Source organism: Petaurus breviceps, unplaced genomic scaffold, assembly GCF_028583685.1.
Source record: "Petaurus breviceps papuanus isolate PSGF00001 unplaced genomic scaffold, PetGlider_PUasm1.0 189, whole genome shotgun sequence".
Classification (NCBI taxonomy): domain Eukaryota; kingdom Metazoa; phylum Chordata; class Mammalia; order Diprotodontia; family Petauridae; genus Petaurus; species Petaurus breviceps.
This window is the reverse complement of record NW_027185809.1, coordinates 32,342,394-32,363,604: the sequence shown is the minus strand read 5'-3', so window position 1 is coordinate 32,363,604 and position 21,211 is coordinate 32,342,394. Positions and strand designations below refer to the sequence as shown.

At 40.4% G+C, this 21,211-nt stretch overlaps 1 long non-coding RNA gene across 2 annotated transcripts; it reads right to left on the bottom strand.

Annotated features, from left to right (window-relative positions):
• Nucleotides 1-12,767: 12,767 nt before the first annotated feature.
• LOC138164055 (uncharacterized) lies at nt 12,768-18,902 on the bottom strand. 2 transcript variants are annotated; one of them, XR_011168979.1, is made up of 3 exons: nt 18,423-18,902; nt 16,817-17,003; nt 12,768-14,404 (listed from the first exon to the last, which is right to left on the bottom strand). It is a non-coding gene; the product is annotated as an uncharacterized lncRNA (long non-coding RNA). The 2 variants fall into 2 exon arrangements; XR_011168978.1 differs by having other exon boundaries at nt 16,817-16,984.
• Between the last annotated feature and the right edge of the window lie 2,309 nt (nt 18,903-21,211).

Sequence of the window (21,211 nt, the reverse complement as noted above, 5' to 3'; positions counted from 1 at the left end):
AAAAGATAAAATTTGCCATTCAATTAGGAACTCTCTAATCTCGAGACCACTTTTTCCTGGATTCTGTATGTATATGTGAGAGAGTACATTTCAGGTACTGAGAGGAATGTTTTTGTAGCAAGTGATGTTACTATACTAACTTAGTAAATACTTGTTTCTAAAAGCTAATTAGGTCTGACTGGCTGATAATCAATGAGTAGCACATCAGATGGGGGCTTGTGAGCAATTGTATTAGAAAACTACCTACAGGGGCGGCCAGGTAGCACAGCGAGTAAGAGCACCGGCTCCAGTGTTGAGAAGACCTGGAGATCGAATCCCGGGCTCAGACACTCAGCACCACACCCAGAAATAACTGGCCGTGTAACCTTGAGCAAGTTACTTAACCCCGATTGCTTAAAAAAAAAAAAAAAAGAAAGAAAGAAAACTACCTACAATACTTCAAGATGAACTAGAACTCTGGGGGAATGAGTATTCAACTGCCTTCTAGGGGACCCAGCCTGTCAGTATGAGTGAAAGTTGGAAAGAATGAACACAGAGCAGTGCGCCTTACTTGTATTCTTTCATGCTAAATTCCTACCTTCCTTTCATCTTTAAAAATGACCTCTTATACAAATCCTACCATTCTTCAAGGATAACCTCCCTCTAGGAAGTGTTCTTCCCTAGCCCACACTGATCTTTCACACATTCAGAGCCACAACATTCTTTCTTTCTTTCCTTCCTTCTTTCTTTCTGGGGGGGAAGGCAAAGCAATTGGGGTTAAGTGATTTGCCCAAGGTCACAGTTAGTAAGTGTGTCAAGTGTCTCAGGCAGGATTTGAATTCAGGTCTCGTGTGCCTAATCTATTCCATTGATCCACTCCTCTATTCCTCAGCCAGTACCAAGTAGTTTTGATGAATGCTGCTTTATTATACAGATTGAAATCTGGTAAAGCTAGTCCACTTTCCCTAGTCCTTCTGTCTTATTCTTGACCTCTAAGGGAACCGGTTCAATTCTTTACCCTTCTACTCCTGAATCCCTTTCTCCCTTTCTTATCATCACTCATACCTTGCTGAACTTCAACCTCAGATTGCTCCCAACATCTACCTCCTCCATTCCTGCTCATGTGCTGCCAGAGTTGGAGGAACTAACAGAGTCATGCCCACAGGGTACACTGTAAATCTATATTTTCTAAGCTCAACAGGAGCGTCACTGAAGCAAGCCAGTCCTTTTAGTCTAACCTAATTGATTTTCTATATTTTTCTCTAAGGCTTCTGTTCCAAATTTTATCATCTTTCTTCAAGCATCCATTTCATTCTTTACTAAAAAAACAAAAAACAAAACCACACACACACACACACAAAGTTATCTACCAGGAACTTCTTTCCTCCTCCTAATCTCATAAATTCTTAATATCATCCCCCAATATTTCCTTCTTTACTCATCTACTCATGGCCATTCTCACCAAGGCCAAACTCTACATGCATCCTTGATTCTATCCCCTCTGGTCTTCTCCTGCAAAGTGCCCCACTATCACCCCTACATCTATATTCTTTAATCTTTCCCTACCTACTGTTCCTTGCCTAATGCCCATAAGTGCCAGTCTTACTTATTCTTTAAAAGCAAAAAAACCTTTATCAGATCTTTTTATTCTGAAGAACTATTGTCTCATGTCTCTCTTTCCTCTCTCAGCAAACTTCTCAAAAAGCCATCTATACTTGGTACCTCCACTTCCTTTCCTTTTGCTTTCTTCTTTGCTACTAGTAATCCACCTTCCAGACTCGTTATTCAATTGAAACTACTCTCTCCTAATTGCCAAATCTAATGGTCTCTTCTTGAGTCTCATCGTCCCTGACCTTACTATAGCATTTTATAAAGTTGATGCACCTCTCCTCTTGTATACACTCTTCTCTTTGGGTTTTCATGATTGTGATCTCTCCACATTTTCTTCCTACCCCCTGACTTCTTCTTCTCAGACTCCTTTGTTGATTCATCATCCATGTCATACCCTCTAACTGTGGGTATCCCCCAAGGTTCTGTCCCCTCCCCCCAAAGTCTCTTTTCTTTTCTCCCTACATTCTTTCTCTTAATGACCTCTTCAGCTCTCATTCGATGATCTTCTCTATAAAGATAGTTCCTAGATCTATGTCCCTAACCTCAGTGTCTCTCCTGATCTCTAATCATTGTGATAGTAATGGCAATTAAAGATTCCCCTGTATTGGCTTGGTTTTCAAATTGATTGTGTTAAAACCCAGAGCTTGTTAATCCCACCTGTGGGATGGACTTGTTGATGTGAAAAGAGAGTCCTGAACTGGGAGGAGCTGGTGACGCAGATTTGGAGACACAAGAGAGAGGCGGAAGACCTTTTTGGAAGCAGCACCCTCGTGGAAGCAGGGAGAGAGACTAAGAGAATTGCTGGTGGCCGCTTTGAATTGCCCTGGACTTTTGAGACCTGCCCCCTGAGCTGCCAAGGACTGAGGAGACATGGCTGTTTTGCTGGTACTTTGTCTGTCTGTTTTGATGTTGTTCTGCCAGATTTGTCCACTGGTGAAAGACAGTCCTGTTGTTGAAGAAGTCCTGGAACCTGGCTTTTGGCTAAGAAGCCCTGAGACTGTCCTGCAGACAGAGAGTGAATACTGTCCACTGGCAAAGGACAGTGCTGTTGTTGCAGGGGTCTGGGAACCTTTCTGTTGGTTCAGAAGCCCTGAAGAAGGATTTTCTGGTTGTATGTTTACAGAAATCCTGGGAGAGGGTTTTGAACCAACAGAAAGGTTCCCAGACCCCTGCAACAACAGCACTGTCCTTCACCAGTGGACAGTATTCACTCTGTCTGCAGGACAGTCTCCAGACCCCTGCAACAGCACTGTCCTTCACCAGTGGACAGTATTCATTCTGTCTGCAGGACAGTCTCCAGACCCCTGCAACAGCACTGTCCTTCACCAGTGGACAGTATTCATTCTGTCTGCAGGACAGTCTCCAGACCCCTGCAACAACAGTACTGTCCTTTGGCAGTGGACAGTATTCATTCTCTGTCTGCAGGACAGTCTCAGGGCTTCTTAGCCAAAAGCCAGATTCCAGGACTTCTTCAACAACAGGACTGTCTTTCACCAGTGGACAAATCTGGCAAAACAACATCAAAACAGACAGACAAAGTACCAGCAAAACAGCCATGTCTCCTCAGTCCTTGGCAGCTCAGGGGGCAGGTCTCAAAAGTCCAGGGCAATTCAAAGCGGCCACCAGCAATTCTCTTAGTCTCTCTCCCTGCTTCCACGTGGGTGCTGCTTCCAAAAAGGTCTTCCGCCTCTCTCTTGTGTCCCAGTTCAGGACTCTCTTTTCACATCAACAAGTCCATCCCACAGGTGGGATTAACAAGCTCTGGGTTTTAACACAATCAATTTGAAAACCAAGCCAATACAGGGGAATCTTTAATTGCCATTACTATCACAATCATGCATCACAAACTACCTTTTAGGAATGGGTCATCTCCACCCCAATGAAGATTTAGAATAAGACTTTCATGTAAGAAGTTAGTACAAGATGTTTTGAAGATACATGTGTTCAGACAAGAAATGGGGGAAGAGGGCTGTCATGTAATAAAAATCAGAGAAAATATACTATCCAAGTGACATTTGTGTACCCTCAAGCACAAAAAAGAACAAGGGGAAGCTACTGATCTTCAACATTTGTAGTGATACTTGAACAGGAGTCACAAAGGAGAAGGGGCAGAGGGGTTTTCAACATGTTTCAACATGCATTTGTGAAAGGAATGACCATATCAGTAAAGTCACAGATCAAAGTATCATTTAATAATACATGGTCTCTTCTTGAGTCTCATTCTCCCTGACCTAACTATAGCATTTTATAAAGTTTACACACATCTCCTCTTGTATACACTCTTCTTTTTGGGTTTTCATCTTTTCTTCATCCATAAAATATAATACTGAAAAATTGCTTAAACTGCCCTACCAGTAATAAATATATTTTCAACTTAATTAAACAACTATGTATTAAATACCCACTATATTCAATTCAGAGCCAGCTAGGTAACATTTTGGGCCTGAAGTCAGGAAGGCATGAGTTCAAATCTAGCCTCAGTCACTTATTGTAAACTTTTTTTTTAACAAATATTAGCTCATTTGATCCTCACAACAACTTTATGAAGTAGTGCTATTATTATTTTTCAGAAGTACAAAATGGGGGAGATATGGTTGGACACTGGATTGACTGAAAAAGATCTGGGGTTTTAATATTCTGCAAGTTCAATCTGAGCCAGACGTATGATGTGGTGAACATAAAAGCTAATGCTATGTAAGAAAAGCATAGTTTCCAGGCACAAGGAGGTGATAATCCTGTTCTATTATTGCCTTGTTTGGAGCATTTCAGGGAACCCCAATCGAAGAAGGACATTGATAGACTGAGGAGCATCCAGAGGATTTTTTTGACAGTGTTGACCATGGTTTCCTCCTGGATATTATTTCTTCTTTACGTTTTCATTATATTGCTCTCCTGATTCTCCTCTTTTTTCTTTCTTTCTTTCTTTCTTTTAAGCAATCAGGGTTAAGTAACTTGCTCAAGGTTACACGGCCAGTTATTTCTGGGTGGTGCTGAGTATCTGAGCCCAGATTTGATCCCCAGGTCATCCCGTCACTGGAGCCGGTGCTCTTACTGAGCAACCTGGCCGCCCCTTCCTGATTCTCCTCTTGCCTGTATAACCATTTCTTCTCCTGTCTTCTATAGTGGTTCATCCCCCATATCATGATTCCTAAGTGTAAATGTTGCCCAAGGTTTTGTCCTAGGCTTTGTTCTCTCTCTCTCTCTCTCTCTCTCTCTCTCTCTCTCTCTCTCTCTCTCTCTCTCTCTCTCTCTCTCTCTCTCTCTCTCTCTCTCTCTCTCTCCTCAGTAATTCCTGTAGGTTTCACTATCATCTCTGCACAGATGTCTCCCAGATGTTTAGATACAGCCCTACATGCTCCACTGGGTCTAAGTCCTACATCACTGATTGCCTATTTGACATTTCAAACTGGAGATCGGGCAGATATATTAAAATCCAACTCATCATCTGCCCCTTCCCCTCCCCCAAATCTCCTCCCTTCTTCATTATTTCTATCAAATAAACTACTGTCCTTCTAGTCTCCCAGGCTCATAATCCCAGCATTCTCCTTGATGCCTCCCTCTCCCTTATGCATGTATCCTAGATCAGTTATCAAATCCCACCATTTCTATCTCCACCACATCTCTTTTACCTCTGGACCCTTTTTCTCTACTCACACAGCTATCACTTTATTACCTCTCACTTAGATTATTGGAAAAGTCTCTCAATCAGTCTCCATACCCAAAGCCTTCTCTCCACTCACATCTATCCTCAATGCTGCTGCCCAAGTGATTTTCTTTAGGCAATGACCTACTCCTCTGTCCAAACAACTTCGGAGATTTCTTATTGCTTCTGGGTTAAAATATTAATTGCTTTATTTAACTTTTAAATACCTTCACACTGACCTCAAGCTATCATTCCAACCTCTTTGCATATCACTCCCTCTTCTATACTCCATGATTAAGCCAAACTGACCTTACATATTACATTCTATCTCTCATTGATGTTGATTGTCCTTCATTCTTGAAGATGACCAATGACATCAGGAGGGTGATGTCTTGATTTTCAAGTGAATTGAATTTAAGGGAGACAGAGATGTGCAAAGTCATCAGCCTCACTCTTTTCTCCAGAGTTAGCAGAATCCACTTGTAAGAAACAGGTCAGGACAACTGGCAATGGTTCATCACCTCCCATACTATTTTAAAGAAAGTCATTTCAATAGTTTTGAGATGCCCTACGTTACCTCCAGTTATTATTAGAAGTGTAATGAAACTCATAACCTCCTCAAAACAACTTCTATTTAAATAATCTTAATGTTAAATTTGAATTATAACAGAAAGAGAATCTGATTTAGAGTCAGAAAAGTAACACCAAATATAGTGAGAAAAACTTTGGCTTTAGACTCAGAGGATCTTGATTAGAATTCCATTAACCTTCTACTACTTACTACCTACATGCCTTTGGTTGGCTATTTCATCCTTCTATTCTTCAGTTTCCTCATCTATAACATAAGGAATTTTCTATCTCTGCATCCCATGAACCTAAATATAGGTTCAAGTCCCTGTTCTGAAATTATATTTCTTTAGGTGATACATCTTTGTTTGATGAGCATCAGTTTCCTTATCTGTAAAATGGGGGTAATAATAATGATGCCATCTACTTTATAGAGCCTTGAGAAAAGTGTTTTGTAAACTATAAGGATCTATATAAATGTGATCCTTTTTTTAAATCACAGAGCACTTTTAGAAAGAGGATATTAAATATATATGTGTGTGTGTATGTGTCTGTGTGTACATATATATATGTATATATATATATATATAATAGTGGTATAGTACAATAAAAGTTGGGAATTACTGTAAGTACAATGAAGAAGGCTCTTGAGAACTCCTTCAGTCGTTGTACACCTCCCAGGTTGCAAAGGCTCATAAGGATCTTTGTTTAAGGACTTCTCCATACCATGACTCATACACAGCATTCTAGAAGATGTAATCCACAGAGAATATTGCTCAGTGATAGAGGTTTACCTGGCCCAAATTATTGTGGGTGATGCAGTTCATTGTGTGTCTCCTAAATCAGAAACAGGGCAGTAGGTGGCACAGTGAATAGAGTGCCAGGCCTGGAGTCAGGAGCACTTGAGTTCAAATTTGACCTTAGATACCAGTTGCATGATCCTAGGTAAATCACTTAACTTTTGCTTCAGGGGGTAGGGAAAAGAAGGGAGTAAGTATCTATATAGTGCCTATTATGTGCCAAGCACTGTACTAAGTGCTTTATAAATATTATTTCATTCTATCCTCACAACATCCCTGGAAGGTAGGTGCTAATCTTCATTTTACAACTGAGGAAACGGAGACAAAGAGAGATAAATGACTTGCCCATGGTCACACAGCTCGTAAGTGTCTAGGACTAGATTCTAACTGAGGTCTCCCTAGATTTCCTCAACTGTAAAATAGGGTAATAACAGCATTTACCTCCCAGGGTCATTGTGAAGATAGAGTAAGATAATATTTATAAAGCACTTAGCACAGTGCCTGGCACATGGTAATTCATATATATGCTTATTCCCTTCTCCTCACCCCAACTAGACCCATGTAAAATAAATCCAGTGTTGACAGTGGGTCTCATTTCATATTTATACTCTTTGCCAATCTTCCTAACATATTTTAGAAAAGTCTGTGTTAATAAAGGGAAGATATTGGGCTACACTATAGATTTCCTTGCTGCTTCTTTTTCCTCACTGACTCTATATTATAATTTCTCATATGTAACCAATTTCCCTCCTTCTCTGGTTAATTATTCTCTTCCTTGGCAATTTTTCTGGGAAGCTGGAAAGTCCAACTTTTAGAGATGGAAAAGACCCTCAAAAGTCACTGAGAGCAGCTGAAACATGAATATCTCTCATCATTTCTCTCTCCAAAACTAATCAATGAGGAACCAGCAAGAGAATGGGAGCCAGGGTGCACCTGAACTGAAAGTGCCTTTAGTGCAGGGATCACATTGTCTGGGCATTCAACCTGAACCCCAGATTTTACTTCATGGCCACTCTCTTAAAGGGAACGAGCGTGTTTAAAGGGGCACTGAGAGCAAAGAAAGAGATTTCTGCTTTAAGTCAGAAATAAAAACATTGATTCCAGGTGTGAGGTGTGAATCCTGAAGGACTAAGGTGTCAAAACCAGTAATTCAATAGTGCCACTAATTCTCTGTTCCTCCCAATGCACTCTTAAATCAACATCTCTGCCTGGAAGTTATCAACTTGCCTTAAGAAACACCCAGATTTACATCTAATTGTTTCAATGTGAAGTTGCCATGACAACAGAGTGGAAAGTTTAGCTAATAAAATTTGGATCCCAGCACACTTAAGTAACTATTGGACAAGTTCTATAAGCTAATGAGAATTAGACATTAAACATACAGAATAAAGTCAATGTCATTCTGGGGCATAAAAGCTGGGGGCCACATGGTTAGATGAGAATAAAATATGAGAGAATTGGCAAGTACAGACAGGAGAGAAAAACAGGAGCAAGTCAACCATGCCATAAAGCACATTAAGCTGCTCTCCTCCTCCCTCTCTTTTGAAATCTTATTAGAATATATTACAATATACTAAAGTGGGAATGAAAGAGCTCTTGGTATAATTCATAGACAAAAATAGCTTCCTGATATGGTGGTTCCCTTTTATCCATTATTCTGTACAAGTTTGATGATCCCACTGCAGTCAAATTGGAAACTCTGGACTCTCTAAATAAGAATAACAAGAATGGAGAGTGCTTTAAAACACTTTGCGTACATTATCTCATTTGGCCCTCACAACAACCCTGTGAGGTAACTGTTATAGCTATTCCTTTTACCATTTTATGAGAGAACTGGGTCTAAGAGAAGTTAAATAACTTGCCCCGGCTCACACAGCTAGTGACTGAGATGAGATTTGAACCCAAGTTTTGCTGGCTCCAAATCCAAGTTGCCTCTAAAGCTTGGAAGGAAGAAGAGCTAGTTCTAGGTAAAATGGTGAAGGAGTTAGAGCTTACAGCTTGTTTTTGTCATCTTATTTCCTCTCCCTCTCCCAAAGTATTTTGTGTCCTATTTTCAAAGGAGTGAGTTATTAAAGGAAAGTCCACTGAAGAGTTAGATAACAAGTGAATGGATTATACTTTGAAGCGCTATTTGCATTTTAATTCGAGAGAGTATGACACATTTGAAAGAGCATTGAGTCCTTCCCTTCCCTGGTGGCCGCTTGGGATGTTGAACTACTCTGAGCATCCGGGTGGGGATAGAGATGGTGAATCCTCTAGAGACTCCTCATTGTGCTGATTATCTCGTGTACCAGGGCATCCTGGAAGAGATCCATAATTACTCAAAATAGTTGGGTCTGACCATTCACACAGAAAAGACTAAGTGGATAATGAATGTCTATTGCCTAGACTATGGCATGCATTTGGATGAATGACCTATAGAACTTATATAGCTGGGATAAATAATTTTGTTTCCTCTTTGCCTATGTTTAATCCCTCAATTTCTTTTTTTATATTGTCATTTCTATAATACTATATAATAATAGTGATGACAACAGAGATCCTTATTTTATCTCTGAATTTATTGAAAAGGCCTCCAGAGTTTCTACATTATAGAAAATGCTATCTCTTACTTTAAGATGGATATGTATTCTTTATCATATTAAGGGAAGGACCATTTATTCCTATGCTCTTTTTTTGGAGGACAATTGGGGTTGAGTGACTTGCCCAAGGTCACACAGCTAGTTTTTGTGTTAATTGTCTGAGGCTGGATTGGAACTTAGGTCCTCCTGACTCCAGGGCTGGTGCTCTGCTCACTGTGCCACCTAGATGCCCAATTCCTCTGCTTTTTAATATTTTTTGTATAAATGGGTATTACATTTTGTCAAAAGCTCTTTTGTGTCTATTTCAAATAAGTGAATCCAAAAGCAAGGATCAGGAAAATGGTAGTAAATGGTGCTCTGTGGTACTCCACTGAAGAAATGTTGCAATGTTGTTCATCCTTCTTTTGAAGAAGACCAATGACATCTTGGGTGATATCTTGACTTGCGCATGAATTGGATTTAAGTGAGGCAGAGTTACACAAAGTCATCAGCCTTGCTCTCTCTTTCAGAGTCATCAAAGTCCATTAGAAGGACAAAAGTAAAGATGACTGCTGATGGCCTGGGATGCAGTCTTTGAGGCCTGACCAAGTTCTAATCCATAGGTTCCCAAAGTGGGTGATACCATCCTCTGGGAGCACTGTAATAATACAGGGGGAATGTAGTAGCCTCAGGTGCAATTGGGGATTATTGAATAAAATTAAGCGGGTGGTAGAAGCACAAGGAAAGAAGAGAAGAAAATTTTGGGAAAATGTTCATACATGTTTCATCTGTTGTGTAACAGAGTTAAAGTCATAGTGATTACATTATTTTCCAAATAAACACACAAAATGCAAGTTACAACCAATCAGTGGTCAAGTCCATTGACAGGTCTTAACAAGCAAGTGTTGGCAGGCTAGCCATATTGTTGGGAAGTCCAGCATGCATTGGAAGGAATATGTGTATGTAATGACTTGTTTACAATATGGTACTATATAGTTACATGACACAATACTGAATTATCAAAATTTCAATGCAGGAAAAAGCCCACAAATTTATAATAAATTATTAAATTTAAGTTGTGTCATTTTAAAAAATATATTTTATATTTTTTGAAATGATACAAATTAAAAAAAAAACATTAAAGGTTAAAGAAAGCAGATTTCCAGGGGGTCATTAAGTACATTCTTTTAAAAGGGGGTGGTAAGCCAAATAGGTTTGGGAACCTCTACTAATCACTCCACAGTACCTGCTTTAGCCACCATTGAAGCCGTTGGAACAAATTGTTCTCAACCCTCCCATTCCATGATGGAGAGGGCGGGGGGTGAAGGGGGGGGCAGTCTTCACATGCTTGGGTGCACATCTCCTTATGTTTCTAAGGAATAGAGGAGAGGACTGAGCAAATTCTAGGTTTAGGGGACAGTCTGTACAAACGCATAGAGAGAGGAAATAATTATCAGCTTGCAGATCAGTAGACCAATTTGACTGGACCATAGAGTACATGGAATCTGTGGAAAAAGTTTGGCAACATAGGTTGGAGTCAAGATGTTACAGACTTTAAATGTGAAGTTAATGAGTTGTCTTTTGTCCTACTTGCAGTAAAGAGTCATTCAAGCTTCTTGAGTTAAGGGAAAGGAAATGATGATACCTGTGCTTTAGGAAGAAATGTTTTTGTATCTTTGCAGTTTCCTAAATGCAATTAAACTTTCTTTACACTTTCTGTTTAATTCAGAAACCAATTGTATGTCAGTTTTTACTGTTTATTCCAGATATTGATGCACAAGCTCTATAGATCATTCATCTAACTGCATGCCATATTTAGAGCAATGAACATTCACTATCTACTTGTTCTTTTCTGTGTGGATGGCCAGGTCCAACTCTTTAGAACAGAAATCCCTTCTACAAAGTCCCCTCTCTCTAAAGTGACAAGGGTAGCAAGTATTTATTTATTTGTTTGTTTGTTCATTACTTTTTGGAGGAGGGAGGGAAGGGAAATTGGGGTTAAGGACCAAGGTCACACAGCTAGCTTTTTTGTGTGTCTGAGGCCAGATTTGAACTCAGGTCCTCCTGACCCCAGGGCCGGTGCTCTATTCACTGCAGGTGGCAAGTATTTATTAAGCACCTACTAGCTTCTAGGCACCGTGCTATGTATTTTATAAATGCCTCATTGGATCCTCACAACAACCCTGGAATGTAGTTGCTATTATTGTCTCCATTTTTTGTGTTCAGCCATTTTTAGTCAAGTGCAACTATTCATGACCCATTTGGGGGTTTGCTTGGCAGAGACAGTGTTTTAACATCTCTTTCTCCAGCTCATTTTACAAATAGGAAACTGATGCAAACAGGGTTAAGAGATTTGCCCAGGGTCACACAGTAAGTATTTGAGTCCAGATTTGAATTCAGATAGATGAATCCACCCGACTCCAGTTCCAGTACTCTACCCACTGCACCACCTAGCTACCCTCCATTTTTTCCAGTTGAGGAAACTGAGGCAGACAAAGGTTAAGTGATTTGCCCAGAACCACACAGATAGTAAATGTCTGAGGTCAGGTCTTCATAACTCTACTGAGCTGCCTAGGAATCACACTCAGTTAAAAGGGGATCCAAAAATCCCCTCTATAAAGTCCTCCCCCTCCCCAAAAAAGGGGATACCTAGTCTGATCAAAGATCTTCAGTGATCATTAACCAACTACGTCTTGATACCTCCCCTGCTACTTTTAGGGAAGCTCTAATTGTTGAGAAATCTTTCCTGACATTGAGCTGAAATCTGTCTCTGCAACTTTTCTATCTTGATCTAAGTCTTTCCCTCTCTGTTAAAGCAGAATAAGTCTTCCATGTAATAATCTATTTCACATCATAACCCTTCAAATATTCCAAGGCAACGTGTTCCTCTTTCTTAGAGCTAAGCATCCTTAAATCCAAATCTTAGATCACTGTGACCTAATTTCCAGACCTCTCATCATCCGAGTTACTTAACCTCCTCTTGTTATACTTCAGGTTATCAATGGAGTTGTGATTTCGTGTGTGTGTGTTCATTCCATCCATCAGAATTGAATCTCAAACCATTCATGACACTCTATCCAGAAAAATAAGAATATGGTTTCGTAGATGAGAGGTTTCAGATATGAGACCCAATACTCTCACTTGCTTCCAGAACCAGATCTTAATAGAAAAGAACTACATCTTAATGTAGTTAGGAATATTAACTGAATGAAAATCCAATAAACTATAGATAACATCACATTTTAAAACTAAGTCTATATGCAGCTGGAAGGGAACCTCATATATGGGTTTATTGCTTCTTAGTGGATTCAGTCATGCTCGACTCTTCATGGCCCCATTTGGGGTTTTCTTAGCAAAGATACTGATTTGTCCTTTTCTTCTCCAGCTCATTTTACAGATGAGAAAACTGCGGCAAACAGGACTAAGTGACTTCCGCAGGGTCATGCAGTTGGTGACGCCAGATTTGAACTCAGGAAAATGAGTCTTCCTGACTCCATACCCAGCATTCTATCATCTGTGCCACCTAGTTGACCCAAAATGCTGTTGTTGAGTTGGGTCTGACTCTTCATAATCTGTTCACTCTGTAGCTCCTAAACCCCACTAGTATCCTTTCTCTTTATATAAAATCAGTCAGAGTGACACCATTGATTCTTAAACATAAAACATTTACTCAAATGAGGCAAGGATAATCAAAACACTCATTCAATAGAAGAAGAGCAGGGATCATCATAACATTTGCTAAATAGAAAGCAAAAATAGGAATTATTTTTTAAAATATAACTTTCTTCCCATAGATCACATTCTCCAATATGGTATCCATGAATGGGAAAGTAGGCACACGGAGAAATTTATCAGGGAGACAAATGAATAGGGAAACCCATGTGCACAGAACATCTCAGGAATGGGGATATTAAATCTTGATGTTGTAGTCTCTTTAGAGAGTCTATACTGTGTGCTATTGTATTGGCTCCCATCCTGGATCTCCAGATCTTCTGTTGGGTAAAGCCATTTCTTTACTTCTCTCACTTTGTTTAAACAATGACAGAAACAAATTTTGTTTGTTTCTTATTTGGCATTTTATGTTTCATGCAAAAACAATATTTAACATTCGTTCTTAAAATTTTGAGTTCCAAATTCTCTCCCTCCCTCCCCACCTCCAACCACACCCCCATTGAGAAGGCAAGCAATTTTATATAGGTTATACATGTGTAGTCATGTAAAACATTTCCATAATAGGATGACAAGTTCTTTTAGCACATAGATACCTTTGGCAGGTTACTGAGAAAGTGTTGGTTCTATCAGCAGCAAACAGTGCCCTTAAACCAAAGATCTCCCAAGTTCCTCAGATCTTTTTAGGGGCTCTGAGGAGTTTCTCTTTCTCAGGCTGCAGATAGAAATAGAGCCATGTAACCTTTTACCCAAGCAATTTTTCAAATAACAAAGAATTGTTTCATCCACTCAGCTTTCAGAGAAGCCAGCCTCTTCTCACAGCAAAGCAAATGTAAAACCTGTCTTTTCCCAGAAAAATATAGGACAACACAGGCATCCATAAAAGTTTTCTTTCCCTCTGGTTTTTTATGGCACTTGAGTACAACAAGCCCAGACAGCTTTCCACACAACAGCAGCATTGAGGTTCTCTTCCAATTAATTTCCAGAAGCTACATATCTTCAGGAAGCAGTTTCTCTCAACTTCTATACATGACTCTTTCTATGCTTCGCTTTCTCTCCTACTTCTATTTTCATCCTTTTTTCCCTCTTTCTCATATTCTTTTCCTTCTCATTCTTCTTTTTTTTCTTTTTTCTCCTCTCCTTTTATTCTTCTATCACTTTTCATGCTTCACATCAATGCCTGTTGATAAGAGTGACCCATCTCTAACTTAAGATGTGAAATTGAACAATTCCACCTTTCTGTCAAGTAGAATCCCCCCCACACACACAGTCCTTATATTCCCATGCTCCCCCAACAATTACTTGATTTATAATTTCTCAATTTTAACCTTCAAAACTCTGAAAATAGTCACATGCAAAGGAGCTAAGGGAACACTGTTCTGCAGCCAATGCTACTTCAGTCATTGCTCTTCCTCTAAAAAGTTCCTCTCGATACAATTATGTGAGGCTCACTTTTCCTTCGGGTCCTCAAACAGGCTGCAGGTCTCTTCGTTTTATCTGAGATTGTGTTTCTTCTCCAGGTGATTTTTTTCAGTTTTCCTTTCACAAATTCTTCTTTTATGCAACCAAAATATCTAGGATAATAGGAAAAGGATAATACTTTATACTAGTTACCGTCCTTGCTTACATCATTCCATACATTTTAAAATCTTACATATGTGTGTGTGTATATATAGTCACATTTGAGTTCCAAGTCGTTTGCTTCCCTCCCCGTCTCAACCCAAGACAATATTTGACACAGATCTATATGTGAAACTATACAATACATAGTTCCATATATCAGTAATTTCTCTGGAGGCAGATAGCATTTTCTTTCATAAATCGTAGTTGATCTGAATATTCTATTACTCAGAATACCTTAGTCATTTACAATTAATCTTTGAACTGTATAAAATGGTCTCTTGGTTCTGCTTATTTAACTCTGCATTATTTCATGCAGATCTTTCCATATTTTTCTCCTCTTTTTTTCATGTTTTTCTAAAATCAACTTGATCATTATTTTTTATAGCACAGTAGTATTCCACCATATTTGTTTTTTTGAAATATAAGTTGATTGATGGATTCTCTGCATTTGTGTATATATATATATATATATATATATATATTTGTGTATATATATATATATATATATATGATATCCTCAGTTCCCCACTATTATTTTATCATGCCCTCATGCCAGGTTTATGATTAGATAGCATATTGGATAATGCACTGTGCTGGGAGTTGGGAAGACCTGGGATCAAACCCAACCTCAGATATTAATGTGACCTGGGCAAGTCACATGGCCTCTGTCAGTTTGAATTTCTTCATCTGTAAAATGGGGATAATAATAACATCTGTCTCACAAGGTTGTTGTTAGGATCTCTTATTTGATTTTCAAAATCTTTCTTAAGGTGCTCTATGGCCTGTAACCAGCTCAAAAACCTCCTACTAGAAGGGCTGGGGTTGGCTCCCAGAGGGCTGTGCTGGCTGCTCCCTGCTGGCCTGCTGGGCTGTCCTCAGCGGGAGGTTAGCTTCTCTGTGTCATTTTGTGGGTTCTGTAGCTCCAAAGTTTCTTTGAAGTTTTTGGTGCAGGAATTCTGAGTTCACTGTCTTCCTCCTGTTCCATGCTTTGATCCTTTTTGTCCCCCAAATAGGAGTCTAATGTTGGATTCCTGTGTTTGCTTTGCTTCCCTCGTTTACTTGTGTTGCCATTCAATTACTTGACTTTTGGGCTTTTTGCCACAATAGGACTCTGCTACCAGACAGGGGAGCTTTGTCCCAAACATTGGGGTTTTCTCAGCTGTTGGAGGTATTAGTTGGGTACCCTCTCTGAAGCCTCCACAGGCTCTGGAAAGCTGGTCACACACCCCAGGACCTTCACCCTAGACTGCAATCCAGATCCAAGCAGGTTAAAGCAAGAGTGATCACCCCTTAGACTGTGTCACTTGTAAGTATAAGTACGCATAAGTACTTATGTGTTGCTTGGTCCCCCTACAATCTGCAGGCCAGGATCTGAAGCTGCCATGTGTCTGCAGCTGCACAGCCACTGCACCTCAGCCACTTCTTGCCCCGGGAGCAAAAGCCCCTCTCTCAACTACTGGATCCCAAAGTCCACACTGCACTGACCTCTCACTTTGTACTTAGTACCTATGTGCTGATAGTTCTGGAAACTGCCACAGCTGCTGGTGATCTGAAGTCCCTCCAGCCTATGGCTGGTCAGGCTGCCCTGGGGCTAAAACCTCCTACTAGAGGGGCTGGGGTTGGCTCGCAGAGGGCTGTGCTGGCTGCTCCCTGCTGGCCTGCTGGGCTGTCCTCAGCGGGAGGTTAGCTTCTCTGTGTCATTTTGTGGGTTCTGTAGCTCCAAAGTTTCTTCATAGTCCCCTTTTACATGAATTGGGAGAGATGGAACCTGGATCCCCGAGGAAGTCCTGTTTCTACTCTGCCACCTTGACTCTGCCCCCAAGATATTCATTTTCTTACCCAGGACTTCATAGAAGTCAGTATAAGTCAATAGCACTTGAGACCTCATCCATAGGAGTTTATTACTGGTAGTACCATAAGGAAATTATAATTATGATTACTCATCCTTAGATAGAGAGAGATAGATAAATAGAGATAAATAGATGGAGAGGAGAGGAGAGGAAGAAAAAATATTTCTTAAGTACTTATGTGTCAAACACTGTGCTAAGGGGTAGGGATGCAAATAAAAGTAAATAAGCAATCCTGGTTCTTCATGAGATTATGTTATAATAAGGAAACATAACACATAAAGGGGAAATGGGGTAGGGAAGGAAATACCCAAGAGGAGAAAGCAGAAAGTGTCATAGAGGCCTGAGACCTAGCAAATTAAGCCAAAAGCTTCTTTATCAGAGCCAGGGGACCCAGGGATAAAGGTAGTCAGAAAGTAAGGCCATCCTAAGGAAAAACCAAAAGAAAACCCAAGAGGAGACAGGAGGAAAATGGCTTAGAGCCCTGACGGCCAGGAAAATGAGGCAAAAGCTCACCTTGACAGCAGGGATTGTTTCAACTATGTGTCACAGCAGATAAAGTAGAATCAGAAAGACCTGAGTTCAAATCCAGCCGTAGATACATCCTATTCTTTTGACCCTGTTGTAGCAGCAGCCACCCCAAGCGTCCTCAGGGTTTGCTGCCAATACAGGTTCTTGGATCTGCTTTGATAAAGGAAAGCAACTGAAAATGGGTTAACAAGCTTACTTTAATCAGTCAAACATGTATCGTTCACCTAGTTCAGGGAAAAAAGGTCAGCACCCCGAACTTCAGAATATACAGACAGAATTATCAAGACAGAAACAGATCAAATACTGTCCAACCATTACATCCATACCAAACAATATCTGGGTTTCAAAGCTGGGGGGCTCTGGACAACGGCTTCCCAGAATCCATATCAAATCACAGAACACTTCTCAAAGTGAGCCCCCAAAACAAAGCTACACATCAGGGCTTATATAGCCTTCTCCTGGCTCAGAGAATGTAACAACCTTATTGACTCACTGGCCAATCAAGAAGTATCTATTGAAAAACAAGCCTCCCACCCCAGGCTCCTGGTGTACTTTAGCCTAGGGGCAGGGAAGATCTTCAAATTTACATTCCCATTACACCTGGGTAAGTCAATCACATCTAATTGCCTCAGCTCCCTCATCTGTAAAATGAGAATAATAATAGTATCTACCTGCAAGAATTGTTATGAGGAATGAAATAATATTTATAAAGTACCTTGTAAATCTTAAAACACTATATAAATGCCAGCTATTATTATCATTTAGTGTTAGGGTTAGAACAACTAGGGGGCACAGACTCCTCTTCCTGAGTTCAAACCTGGCCTCAGACACTTATTAGCTGTGTGACCCTGGGCAAGTCACTTAACTCTGTTTGCTTCAGTTTCCTCATCTGTAAAATATCCAGAAAAGGAAATGGCAAACCACCCTAGTATCTTTGCCAAGAAAACCCCAAATAGAGTCACAGAGAGTTGGACATGACTGAACAACTATTATTATCATTGTTATTTTTAACACAATGTGTGCATATAGCAAATACTTAAATGTTTGTCTATTGATTGATAGTTCGGCTATAATCTGGGCCTTCATCACAGGCTTCAAGGGCAGCATTTCAATGAATATCCAGTGTATTGCTGCCACGTGACCCTCCCATCTCCACCATCACCCTCTCTCCAGCCCCCTTTGAGTGTTGTCTGCCTCATTAGAATGTAAACTCCTTTAAAGACAGAGACTTACTTGCTACCACAATCAAACAGCTTTGTACTGGAAACTGTGACAGTTATGGTTCATTAAACATGCCCTCGGGCAAAGTGACTTAATGAACTAATTTGGAGTCTGGGGGGGGGGGGGACTGATATTGTCCCATCTGGGGAGAGATCGGGCCTTTGGTAGTGATGCTGGTCCCCAGGACACCGCAGCCTGAGCTGCACTGCTGACTCTGATAATTCTCCATATATTCATTCACTCCTACTGTCCCCTCCAGGGAGTGTGTGAATTCCTTATGGAAGGGCTCAAAGCCAAGTACTCTCTGTACCTTTGCCTGAGGCACCAACACAGAAAAAGGCACATCTTCACAGGTACACAGACAACTTACTTGCTGACATTCGCTGTTGGTTGGGGTTTTTCCTCTTGAATTTGTCTGGATTCTTTGAAGCTCTCTTCCCATTCATTCTCTGGGTAGCTCTATGAGATTCTGTCTTCTTGATGCTGCCGCCTGCCACACAAGCCCCATGGGCTCCTGTCACCCAGGAAGGGGCTTTGGTTTTATTTTTAACTTGATAATAGAAACCGTTTTAGACAATCACAGTACGTCCGTCCTGGGCTTGGAGATGGCACATATGCTGCCAAGCTCCTCTGTGCTCGCCTGGGTAGCTTTCTGCTCATCTTTGTAAACGTCCTTTCATCTTCCTACTCACTCCTGATGCTCTGTTTCTCTTCCATGGTGGGTGGGATTGGGAAAACAGTAGCAGCACCTGAGTAAGAACGAGTTGGGTCACCATCTCCTTCTACTACTTCCTAAAATTCCCTCACCTTGAAGTGAAAAGGGTTGGGATAAGCTAGGCTTTGCACAAGTCTGATCTAAATTCCAGGTGTATTGCAAAGGGTTTGGATCCATGAAAAATCCAAGTACAACCAAGTCTTTCAGGGACTATAGCATAATCCAGGGGACATGAGATAAGTGATCAGAAATCCCAGTGGTCAGGGCAGCTAGATGACACAGTGAATAAAGCATCTGCCCTGGAGTCAGGAGGACCTAAGTTCAAATCCAGCCTCAGACACTTAACACTTACTAGCCTTGTAACCTTGGGCAAGTAATTTAACCACAATTGCTCTGCCTCCCCCCTCCAAAAATCAATCAATAAATAAATAATCCCAGTGGTCTACACAAGAGTTGTCATACATGCTACCACGAGGTTTGTAATACTCAGGCTTAAAGCCTAAACCAGGAAAAAAATGTAACTGGGAAATATTTAGCAAAATAAAAAACATATACACTATTACATTTTTAAAATAGGTAGATATGTGACCATCAAAGATATGCTGTTGTTCAGACATTTGAGTCGTGTCCAACTCTTTGTGATCCTATCTGGAGTTTTCTTGGCAAAGATACTGAAATGGTTTGCCATTTCCTTCTTCAGTTCATTTGAATGAACAGATGAAGAAACTGAGGCAAACAAGGTTAAGTGACTTGCCTAGGGTCACACAGCTAATAAGTGTCTAAGTCCAGATTTGAACTCAGGAAGAAGAATCTTCCTGACTCCAGGCCTAGCAATTTATCCACTGTGCCCCCTAGCTACCCCTATGTAGGGATTAGTGACCCTCATTTCTGAATCTGATACTACCGATCAATATAATTCAAGGCTTCTAGCACTCAGAACAACACAGAGTTTCAATTGAGAGGGACCACAACAATCTAGTTAAACTGGAAAAAAAAATCCCTGCTACTCTCTACCTGATTAATGTTCATTTATCCTCTGCTTGAAAATATCCAGGGAAGGGGAGCCCATCAGCACCCAACAAAGCTCATTCCTTCATTCCACTTTTGAACTACTCTAGGGGCAGGTAGGTGGTACAGCAGATAGAGTGCTGGGTCTGGAGTCAGGAAGACTCATTTTCTTGAGTTCAAATCCAGCCTCCAACACTTACTAGTTATGTGAACCCATGCAGTTACCTAACTCTGTTTGCCTCAGTTTCCTCACCTATAAAATGGGCTGGAGAAGGAAATGGCAAACCATTCTGGTATCTTTGCCAAGAAAACCTTCCTGGGGTCACGAGGAGTTGGACACAACTGAAGTTGACACAAAAATCATTCTGTAAAGGAAGCTTTTTTCCTTCTGACTTCAATTCTAAATTTAAATTTTTTCTGTTAGCAATTTATACCATTGTTTTTGCTTCTGCCCTCTAGGATCTAACAGAACAAAGTCAATACCTCTATCACATGATGACTTTTCAGGTACCTTAAGACAGCTATCGTATCTCCTCTTCCCCACACCCACAAGTCTCCCCTTCTCTAGGAAAAGCATCCAGAGTTCCTTTAGCTAATTGTCATATGGCATGAATTTGAGACATTTCAACATCCTAGAGGTATCTAATATAGTTTAGGAAACAGACAGAAAGCCACAGATTCTCAATTCCTCAAGTGGAAAGTTCTATAGCTTCTGACAAAGAATTTAAAAAGAAAAAGAAAACTTAAAAAAAAACAAATCTGTTTGGAAAAAACCAACCAGAAGATTAACAGAGTTTGATAATATATGTGAATATCAGATTTCAATATCTGATCCATATTGGTTTCTTCAACCAAACTTCAAACAGTGTGGTTTCAACATGCCTTTTCATTTTAATTACCCTAGGTAGTTCAGCTTGTCAATGTCCCTTCTAAAAGGTGGTGCCCAGAACTGTACATAATACTCTTAATTTCAACACAGTTCTTCTAGGCTTCCTCCATCAATTATTCCCCTTTTCCTATTTGTGTCTTCAACATTAATATCTCATTCTCCACTTATTCTTTCTCCTCTGCTTAAGCTTTCCCTATTCTAGAAGACAAAGGCAGCTAGTTGGCACAGTGGATAGATTGCTGGGGCTGGGGTCAGGAAGACTCATCTTTCTGAGTTTAAATCTAGCCTCACACACTAGCTGTGTGACCCTGTGTGACCTAACCCTGTTTACCTCAGCTTCCTCGTCTGCAAAATGAGACTCTGACAAATGAGACTTGACTTTGCCAAGAAAACCCCCAAATGGGGTCACAAAGGATCAGACACAGCTGAAACAACTCAACAACATCTTAAAAAATAAAACAAAAAATCTCTCCCCTCAAGCTCTCCTCCTCCTCTTTCTTCTTCTTCTTCTTCTTCTTCTTCTTCTTCTTCTTCTTCTTCTTCTTCT